The sequence below is a fragment of the Silurus aristotelis genome (genome assembly GCF_946808225.1).
Source record: "Silurus aristotelis genome assembly, chromosome: 21".
In the NCBI taxonomy this organism is placed as follows: Eukaryota; Metazoa; Chordata; class Actinopteri; order Siluriformes; family Siluridae; genus Silurus; species Silurus aristotelis.
The window spans coordinates 21,490,681-21,500,661 of NC_139594.1; the positions used below are offsets into that span (position 1 = coordinate 21,490,681).

At 38.7% G+C, this 9,981-nt stretch overlaps 1 long non-coding RNA gene across 1 annotated transcript; it reads right to left on the minus strand.

Annotated features, from left to right (window-relative positions):
* Window positions 1-2,905: 2,905 nt before the first annotated feature.
* LOC310716765 lies at window positions 2,906-4,478 on the minus strand. Its single transcript, XR_014530666.1, has 6 exons — window positions 4,411-4,478; window positions 4,224-4,312; window positions 3,655-3,760; window positions 3,368-3,473; window positions 3,163-3,261; window positions 2,906-3,006 (listed from the first exon to the last, which is right to left on the minus strand). It is a non-coding gene; the product is annotated as an uncharacterized lncRNA (long non-coding RNA).
* Between the last annotated feature and the right edge of the window lie 5,503 nt (window positions 4,479-9,981).

Genomic DNA, 9,981 nt, shown 5'->3' on the forward strand with positions numbered 1-9,981 from the left:
AATTGGGAGAATAATTGGGGCTTTCAATTTTTCTGTGGTGTGTTTTTCGAAGAAGAAGGATACTCCAAGCTTGAATATTGAAATGTAAGGGCATAAGTTGCCCTTACAAGTAAAGGTAGTAAGGTTTTTGGAAATGTGGATGAATTCTGAAATAAACTTTAGAACACATATTCAGAAACTGATAGAAAAATGTAAAAAAGGAATAAATGTATTGAGGTGCTTGTCAGGAGTAGAATGGGGGGGCAACGTGTCAGTCTTTGAAAAGAATGTATTGTGCTGTGATTAGGTCAAACATTGATTATGGATGTTTAATATACGGTTCTGCAAGCAAAACATTACTTAAAAAGACTGAGGTAATTCAAAATCAGGCGTTGCGTATTTGCTGCGGTGCATTTAGATCGTCCCTGATAGCCTCATTACAAGTGGAAATGGGAAAATTGCTCCTAGAACTGTGCAGGCTTTAGCTCAGACTAAGGTACTGGTATGGTGTAAAGGGTCATCTGGAAAATCATCCAGTTACATTGATTTTGAGAGAATGTTGGGAATATGAGTACAGGGAAATAACAAGCTTTGGTTGAATAGTAAGGAAGGATAGACTTACAAGTTAAGAAAATATTGAGTAATCCGGGGATGAATATGCCAATTGAATTAATAGTATGGCAGCACATTACATGAGAGTATTACGATGCACTACATGTATTTACAGACGGTTCTAAAGATCCAGAATCTGAAAGGACTGCAGGAGCAGTATTTTTTTTTTCCTGCTCTTGAAACAAAGATTGCAAAAAGACTTTCAGATCAAGTGTCAGTTTTTGCCTCCGAACTTTTAGCGATCATACTAGCCCTACAATGGATAGAAGAAGTCCAACCAGAAAGAACAGTGATTTGTAGTGATTCAATGGCAGCCCTCACTAATTTAAGAAGTGGAAAAATCCGAATCAAGGCAAGACTTAATATTAGAAATCTTTCAGAGTCTGTTTAGAACTAGGCAGCTGAGGGTAGAGGTAAATTTTCTTTGGGTACCTGCTCATGTTGGTGTTGATGGAAATGAAACGGTGGACCTGCTAGCAAAGAAAGCATTGAATCATTCCCAGATAGACATTAAGGTAGCTTCAAGTAGAGCTTAATTCAAGACAGTGATTTCATCTGAAGTATGTAAAAGATGGCAGGAAATCTGGAATAGTGGGACTAAAGGAAGACATCTCTTCCAGATACAGGAGAATGTTGGAAGTGAGGAAAAGATTGGATTAATATTGGACATACTGCATTAAACCATAGCCTCTTTAGAATAGGAAAGCATGAATCAGGTGAATGTGAGAAGTGTTGGGAATTGGAAACAGTGAGACACATTCTTTATAAGTGTCCTGCATATGAAAGAGACAGGTTCCAGTTAATTCAGGAATTAGGGTGGATAGGAGTGGGCGATATTTAACCCAGCCATTAGGCTTGCACAAGCCAGTGCACTCTTAGTGCCGGTGTTACACCAGAATCTGTGACCATCGTATGTTGTGACCATAGAGGGCGCTGATGCTAAAATGCAGCTTAAAATAAATCGTCTAGACAAGTTCACTATGCAAACAGCGTAAATGCAAACATCGGTGTCTACTGGCCATTAAATGTTGTCTTGAAAGCGTGTGCAGAACAGTGCTGTCGTGCTGCAAAGAAACAGTTGCATGCGCCACGAACTAAAGATAATAATAAAATGTATTGAGATGTGGATGCTTTAGACTGTTAATTGTGTGTGTGTGTGTGTGTGTGTGTGTGTGTGTATATGTATATATATATATATATATATATATATATATATATATATATATATATATATATATATATATATATGATTAGATTATTGTCGAATAATTGTTATTCGATAATAAAGTGCTAAATAAAATACTGAAATTTGTCTATATTCATTCTAGTGATGCCGAACCCTCTCTCTCGCTCTTATATCGAGAAAAGTGAACAGTAACAAACTCACAGCAGGGTAACCAAATTTGATAAGGCATTAATACAGGTTATCAAAATACGTTACCTCCCTCTATTCTACATGCAATAATTCAAATGTTGTCCATATTCATTCTGGTGATGCCTAACACTCTTTGAATTATATCCTGAAAAAAATTTGTGTCTCATGTCAACAGTAACAAACTTACAGCAGGGTCACCAAATTTGATAAGGCATTAATACAGGTTATCAAAATCCGTTACCTCCCTCTATCTCACATGCAATGACTTGAATGTTCTCCATATTTACTCTGGTGATGCCTAACACTCTCTGTATTATATCCTGAAAAATATTTGGCTCTTAAGTCAACAGTAACAAACTTACATGTGAGGGTCACCAAATTTGATAAGGCATTAATACAGGTTATCAAAATCCGTTACCTCCCTCTATTTTACATGCAATGACTTGAATGTTCTCCACAAAGCCATAATAATACCATATTGTTTTGTGTTCGATAATGTATAACACACCAGTATGATTGTTTAAATCTGATTAAGTGTCCTCAATTGTCTCATGAATGTAACCACTAATTTTAACCACAAATGTAAAACATACATCCCATTTAATACTCTTGTATAGTGTGTACTCTGTGTACTTTAATACTCTTGTGCTAAAAATGATAATCAATCATTCATTCATTCATCTTCTCCCGCTTATCCGTAATTCGGGTCACGGGGGCAGCAGTCTAAGCAGATTCCCCAGACACTTCTCCGTGTCCAGGGATCGGGCTGTCAAGGCCCCCGCATTCGACTGCTGCCCAATCCTCTCAGCACCGGTCCCTTACGGTCCCTCCTGCAGGTGGTGGGCCCACGGGAAGAATGATAATCATAACAATGACAAATTTTTACGACTTATTTGTTTCAATGGTAACTTTAATAGCAAATAATAACAAGGAAGGGAGGAGAATTTTAAAATGTGCACGCCGCACAGCTGTAGGACTTGATGGGATCGGGCCTGAACACACTGCGTATGAAACCACCGGTCACACACGTCACACTGAATCTGTAACAACAAAGGAAACATTTCAAGGTAAATATCTGAATCATCTGAGCTGGGATCCACATACACCATATTCTATTTTAAGACAGATGCTATGTACAAGGGGTTAAAAATGGTCAGAACACTGTCATGAACTGCCTTATTTTAACAGCATTTTACCCAAGTAGATGATGGCAGTTGTTCATTTTTTTTCCCTCACTGTCTTTTTTTGCCCATTGCTCTTCTCCCCACAGTTGTGGCACAGCTCAGTTAGGTCATCTGGTCACCATTAAAAACAATACAACTTGTCAATAATTGCATGCATGTGTTAATCGTTTAAATAATGTATTACATAAGTTAAAACCATAGAATTAAAGAAAAGTACCAGTCTCATTTAGCAGGGTCATTGCAATCTGTCTTCGATACAGATTTACTGCTTCAGTGTTGTTAGCAAATGTCAGAGGCTCCTCTGACAGTAGTTTCTCTGCATACTAATATGGCAAATTTATAACTGATTTATCAGTGTTTAGAAGATAATTAAAATATAGACCACCAAACTGTTAATACAATAGAAACCAAAGAATGTGTGACATCAAAACATTGTTTAAATAATAATACGGTGGACATAGAATGACTGAAATTACAAATGAAATGACAAAAACATAAACTTACTTTCAGGACAAATATCCCACATGAGGTGGCATCTTTCTGACAACAGTGTGCATCTGTGCTGGATGCCCACCTGGATACATGGCAGCCTTGTTTTCTGATGAAGGCCCTAAAAGGTATAAGACAAGTAAAAATATGCCAATTACATGTTTACACATATTGGTGCCCCTTTTGCTGCCATAAACAGCATAAACTTCTTCAGCAATTTGAGCTACAGTAGCTCGTCTGTTGGATCGGACCACACGGGCCAGTCTTTAATCAAGCAGCCAATGAGACGCAAGTTCACCACTGTTCCTTCGTTGGACCACTTTTGATAGATACTGACCACTGCAGACTAGGAAACCCCACAAGAGCTGTAGTTTCAGAGATGCTCTGGCCCAGTTGTCTAACCATCACAATTTGCCCCTTCTAACACAACATCTTTGTAGACAAAATGTCCAATTGCTGCCTAATAAAGTATATCCCACCCACAAAAAAGTGCCATGATGAAGAGCTATTCAATGCAGTTCATTCACTGATGACAATGTTACAATGTCATTGTTAAGTCTGGTCTGTGTAAATTCAGTGGTTACCTTGTGGACTGCAAACACTGTTGAAGTTTTTTTTTATCATTTCCCAGGGGATCCAATACAAGGCTTCTTCTTTCAGAAGGAAAGATTGCCTTTAGAAATTTTTATTACTCATATATTCTTTCACATCTATTGGTTATATTAAAATTCTTAACAAAAGTTAGCAAAAAAAAAAGAGCAGTGATCTTACAGCCAATGTCCAGTGCCCGGGCTCATGGACAGCTCCCAAAATAATATTGTACTTTGTTGGATCACACTAAAAAACTAAAATTACAAGTCAATTTAATACATACACTTAAAAAAGCTTTACAAGAGAAATAACCATGCCTACCTTTAAGATACTTACAATTTTCATGAAAAGAGGTAACATCAGAAGATGATTGCTGTGCGGCATGAGGATATGTTTTAGCAGATGCATGAGGAGAGCAGTGAGCAGCTGGAGGAGGAGAGGGGTCAGCAGTTGCAGGAGCAGTGGAGTCGGCAGCTGGAGGAGGAGAGGAGTCGGCAGCTGGAGGAGGAGATGAGGTTTTATTAGATTGCTGAGAGGGGGCAAATTGTTGATGCCTCCTCAACTTGTGAGGTATCCATGGAGTCTCCTCATGATGGTGTTTGAGATGGTTAATGCTGACCTTGCATGTTGACCGGCCATCTGAATCCACAAGATCAACACTTTTCCCCTCTATTTTGGTGACCATAAATAGGCCAAAATAATCAGGGTCGAGCTTTTTCCTTTGCGCTTTTCACTGCGCACATTACGTCGCCACACCATGTCTCCCACCTGAAGGCTTTGCTGGGTTTTATCTGATAGCCTTCTTTTTCTTCTGTTGTGTGTTTTTTAAACATTAATATCAACAATGTCCATCATTTTGCTATGGCGTTCAATATCAGTTGCAACTGTTTCCTGTTCAGTCATTATTGAAGGAACCATAAACCTTTGGAAACATGTTAATAATGATAACTATTTTATCTAAATTCCATACAATATTCTATATTCTTTTTTAAATAATTTACACTGACCAGGCATCATTTTGTATGATTAATATATTATACTGCCGAATATTGTGATGGTCCCTTTTTTTCTGCCCAAACACTTCTGACCTGTCGAGCAATAACAGCATTAAATTCTTCAGCAGTTTGAGCTATATGAGCTCGTCTGTTGGATCAGACCACACAGGCCAGCCTTCGCTCCCCCACGTGCATCAACGAGCATTGGCCGCCTATGACAAAGATGCTGGTTCACCACTGTTCCTTCCTTGTACCACCTTTGATAATACTGACCATTGCAGAACACCCCACTATGGCTGTTGTCAAATCCTTACGCTTGCTGATTTTCCCTGCTTCTAACACATCAACTTTGAGGACAAAATGTTCACTTGCTGCCTAATAATATCCCACACACTAACAGGTGCCACGATGAAGAGATCTTCTGCTTTTGGCTTCTCCCATTAGGGGTCGCCACAGCGGATCATCTGTCTCCACACCCCCCTGTCCTCTACATCTGTCTCTTTCAAATCAACTACCTGCATGTCTTCCTTCACCACAACCATAAACCTCCTCCTTGGTCTTCCTCTTCCTCTTCCTTCCTGGTGGCTCCATTCTCAATTTTCTCCTACTGATATACCCCATGTCCCTCCTCTGCACATGTCCAAACCATCTCAATCTCGCCTCCCTCACCTTGTCTCCCAAACGTCCTGCATGCGCTGTCCCTCTAATAAACGTGTTTCTAATTCTGTCCATCCTCGTCACTTCCAACGAAAACCTCAACATCTTTTACTTTGCTACCTCCAGTTCAACCTCCTGTCTATTAGCCATGATGAAGAGATAATCAGTGTTATTCACTTCACCGCTCAGATTGTCATATTGTTATGCCTGGTCAGTGTACCTAAATATTTACAAGAAATAGTAGGCATAAAAAAAAATTTTTGTTTCACCTCATAATGTTCTGGAACCTCGGACGGGTATCGTGCTTCTCTACCAAACATAATATAAAATACAGAGAACTGGGTTGTGAGCTGTTTCTTTGTCCACAGCCCAAACATGACTGCTTCCAAATATTGGTCCCAGGTATTGGGTTTGTCCTCAACCAATTTTGCAAGGGCTCTAAAAAAATGTGTTAAAAGTATGACAGGAACAAATATTCATGTGTCAAAAGTTTGGAAACACTTTTTTGGCAAACATGTGCATGTTTCCTTTTGTTTCTATACAACAGACAAGATAATATAACGTTATGAACATTTACTTTGTCCAAACAACAACAAAAATTTACAGATATAAAATGTTTTTATAGCCTTCATATCACATTGTCATTTATTTTGTTTATTTTTGTTACTGTTAATACTTTTGATACCTTTTGCTAATTAATTATTAATCATCATTACCAAAGAAAGTGATAAATTATAATCGGTATATTAATAATAAGTGATTGGGTGCAAATGTGTAAAGCATTCATTTCTAGCATTAGACTCTACCACTGCAGGTGCCAGGTCCTGGCCCATGCTGAATCTGGTTAATTCATGTTATTATTGATAATAAAAAAAGAAGGGTGGCAGATGAGGTAACAGTTGACAAACTGTTATTTAGACTGTATAAAAATTCTGTTTTGGCTGTGACTTCCTGGAAAGGACTGACTTTGTTTCTGCAGGCATAATGACATTCTTTGACATCACAACCCTGGATTCTGCATCTGAATAGTTCATTTCTCCAAACACTCTGCTTAAATAGTTTGCCATGCCTCCTGTAAAACTTGCCAAAGTGTTGTTTGTCACAAATTGCGGTAACTGGTCTTGATAGATAAAATTTCAGCCAACTTTTTGCTCTCTAAAAAATGTGTACAGAGCTTGGCCGTACGCTTTGGCTTATCATCTTGTTGCACGGTGAAGTCGGTACTAATGAGCCGCATTCCAGATGGAATTGCATGATGAAAATGTAGCTTGATATCCCCAACCTTCCATGCTCCAAAACCCCAACCCATTAAGCTTACATCTCAATGTTTGGCTATGGAATTGAGACAGTCCATTATTATTATATCTCCTGTTCTCGGTCGTAAATAACATACATCTGTTAGAGACCAAAAGCTCACATTTGGACTATTCTGTCAACAGAACATGCTTCAGCGATTCACTGGGAAATTATTTAGTTTTTGTGTCGTTCACCTATTTTGTTGTATTTAAACAAAAGGAAAATGCATTGATTGAAAAGTTCTTCTGTAATTATGTTTATTAACTGTTATGGATGCATTCTTCACCTCTATAAAGTGCCATTGAGCCTCTCCACCAATCCGTTCCAACCAGTTCAAATGGAGTCTTGACCTGCAAAAACAGACATGAATAGAAAGCATTTATAATGATAAAAAAAAATTATATTTAACATATTTTGTAAATATGTATTATCGAGAAATAAAGTGTAAAAATTATATTATTATAATATAATTTATTATATAAATTTGCTCTTGTTACCTTGATAGGTTTGAGGTCTGTCTTCAGCTTTATATCTTTTTTATTTTTCTGGCACACTGTACACTGTGATACCTGGACATTTTAATTATATGAATTTGTTATTATTATACAATTAAAAAGGTATTGCATTTATGAAGTCAATGAGAAATGTTAATACAGTGCATAAGCCTACCCATTTCTCCGCTGACCTGCCAGGTCAGTAGTACCGTTGAGAAATGGCATCTCTAGTTTGAAGCTGGCCAAAATGTGCACCTATGTTGCTGCTATGGAACTCCTGAAACAGCCTGTCAGCATCTTCTGCACTACAAACAACTCGACATTTTTTAATGTTGCTGAAACCCTTGTGTCTAATGTAAAACAAATTGTCATCTGGAAAAAAATTAAATAATAATGTAAATTATCATAATCATAAGATCCTTTTTAAAACTAGTATGAACAGTCAAACTCAATTAAAACCTTGCACTTGTTTGTTTTATTTTAGTACATCAACTTTGAGTACAAAATGTTTACTTGCTGCCTAATAATATTCTAATCCTAATAATATCCTAATAATACAAAGATAGTGTTATTCACATCACCACTCATAATGTTCTACGGTCACAATGTTATCCCTGATCAGTGTGCATGTATATGTACAGATGAAGACAAAATAGTTTTTACCCTTCCATTTAAAAAACAGAGAAACACACAAATGTGGCTAAAATAATTTCAAACTGACAAAAGTAATAAATCAAATAAAAATTTACTGAAAATTAACTAATAAAAATCAGACTTTGCATTTGAATTTTGGTTCAATAGAAGCATTTATACAAAGATTATTTAAATGAAACTGGACTGGTCAAAAATGATGGTACAACTATAAAAGACTGAAAATAATCGACTACATGGACATGATAACGGTCATTTGCCATACAGGGACCAAAGCTGTGCAACGCACTTCCAGCACAACTACGAAGCATCACTGTGATTTGTTGAGTGTTTTTAAAACGCAGTTGAAAACACATTTATTCATACAAGCTTTTAATACATAGCCTCTGATTCGACTGCTATTTTATGTACATTGTGTTGTTATATTTTGTTGTCTATTGATGTTTTTACTGGAAAGCGCCTTGTGCTCCTTTGGTTGTTGTAAGGCGCTCTATAAATAAAATTTGATTGATTGATAAATCAAAGGGTGCCCTTTAGTTAACATCCCATGTATCTTCAAACTTGTAATCAGTCAGTCTGCCTATTTAAAGGGTGAAAAGTTGTCACTGTGCTGTTTAGGTTTCATAAACATGAACCACAGAAAGCTAAGGAGAGAGTTGTCTAAGGAGATTATTAAGAAAATTATAGACAAGCATCTTAAAGGTTAGGGCTATAAGACCATCTCCAAGAAGGTGGATGTTCCTGTGACTACAGTTGCACATATTATTCAGAAGTTTACGGTCCATGGGACTTTAGCCAACCTCCCTGGACATGGCCGCAAAAGGAAAATTTAGGACAAATTGAGATGGATATTACTAATAGGAACCAAAGAGCCCAAAACATCTTCCAAAGAGATTAGAGTTGAACTCCAAGCTCAAGGTACATCAGTGTCAGATCGCACAATCCGTCGTTGTTTGAGCCAAAATTGACTTAATGGAAGACGACCAAGGAGGACTCCACTGTTGAAGGCAAATCATAAAAAAGCGAGACTGGAATTTGCCAAAATGCATAATGACAAGCCACAAAGTGTCAGAGAATTCAGGTTATAGGATCCAAGGCAGATGCAAAAGGAGCAGGGGAGAAAAGCTGTGCAGAGCCGAATCGGGAAGCCGAGTCAGGGAGCCGATTCAGGGAGCTGATACAGGGAGTCGATACAGGGAGCTGATCCTACGCGGAGGGCGAGGATGCCGAGCCGGAAGTGGGGGCGCGTTCAGCGCGAGCCGGAAACCTAAATGCGCGTTCAGCCGAGCCGGAAGCCGGAGCGCGTACAGCGCGAACAGAGCAGAGCCGAGCAGGAAACCGGAGCGCGTTCAGCGCGAGCAGAGCAGAGCCGAGCCGGAAACCGTAGCGCGTTCAGCGCGAGCCGAGCCGAGCCGGAAACTGGAGGACAGAATAGTCAGGTCAGAAACAAACAAAACAGAGACTACGCTGTAGAGTGATCAGGGCAAGCCTAAAGACAATCTGGCACTGACTGGAGGATTCGGGCGTCCTTATAAGTGCCAGAAAATTAGACGCTATTTCCGTGCAGCTGGTTGGGAGGGGGTGTTTCCTCGGTGATTGAGGCGGTAATGCCAGCAGTGCACAGGCGGGCTGACAGTACCCCCCCATCCAGGGCGGCC